Genomic DNA, 933 nt, shown 5'->3' with positions numbered 1-933 from the left:
GCCAGCCGCTCCTCTACCCTCCGAGCCCGCTCTCCTCAGGCCAAGAGCCTTCTCCGCGCCGATGCCATCGGCCAGAAGTCTCAGCAGCGGCTGGAGCACCTGCAAGTGCCGTCCAGCGAGGGCTTTGCCCCCGTACAGCGGTCCGGGTCGGTGCCCGGGCGCCTTGGGGACACTTCATCGAAGCCATCCCACGCAGCCATCGCAGCGGCACATCAGGCCGACCGCATGCGTGGAAGAGCGTGGGAGGGGAGTGGGACGAGGGTGGATGAGATGACCGGGGCGTGGCAGGCGGTGTCCATGGGAGGGACGAAGAGATTGATGAGGGGCGACGGGTCACAGGTGATGATAGGCATCGGATCGGGAGAGTCGCGCAGTCACCTTCCCTCCTTAAACGATGTGGGTCACTTCAAGGAGGATTTGGAAGGAGGAGAGGAGGAGGACGAGGAGGGTTCTGCAGTGAACGCGCTGGTGACCTTCGGCTACTACCTGGTCATGCCCGCCCTCAGGTAAAATGGGAGGAATAGCTCTTTGGGAGAGCGCGTCGAAAAGGGGGGCTGAGAAATGAAGCCAGCTAGTCCACTCATGGCGTTGTCCCCCTTTGGTGCTGCCAGCCTGTTCCACTGCTCCCACCGCATTCTCAGGTCCTACCCCGTGCGCGTCCTCTCCTCCGTCATCCTCCTGGCCGGCCTCGCTCTCTGCGTCATCCTGGCAGCCGTGCATTTACCCATTCGACTGAATAAGCAGAAGAACGTGAGGGGCGAACCACTGACATTCAGTCCTCCCGAGGGTCACATAGGTAAGGCTGATCGTCCTCGGCCCCTCTCTCGGGCCGGGGCCTGCCTTTCAAGTAGATCTCACCCCTCTTTCTTATCGCATCTCTTTGGCCTTTCCTCTTACCCCCAAATGGGGCTGATTTCTGTTTTCCCTTGCCAC

Source organism: Nannochloropsis gaditana (assembly GCF_000240725.1).
Source record: "Nannochloropsis gaditana CCMP526 unplaced genomic scaffold scaffold819, whole genome shotgun sequence".
NCBI lineage: Eukaryota > Eustigmatophyceae > Eustigmatales > Monodopsidaceae > Microchloropsis > Microchloropsis gaditana.
This window is presented reverse-complemented; position numbering follows the sequence as displayed.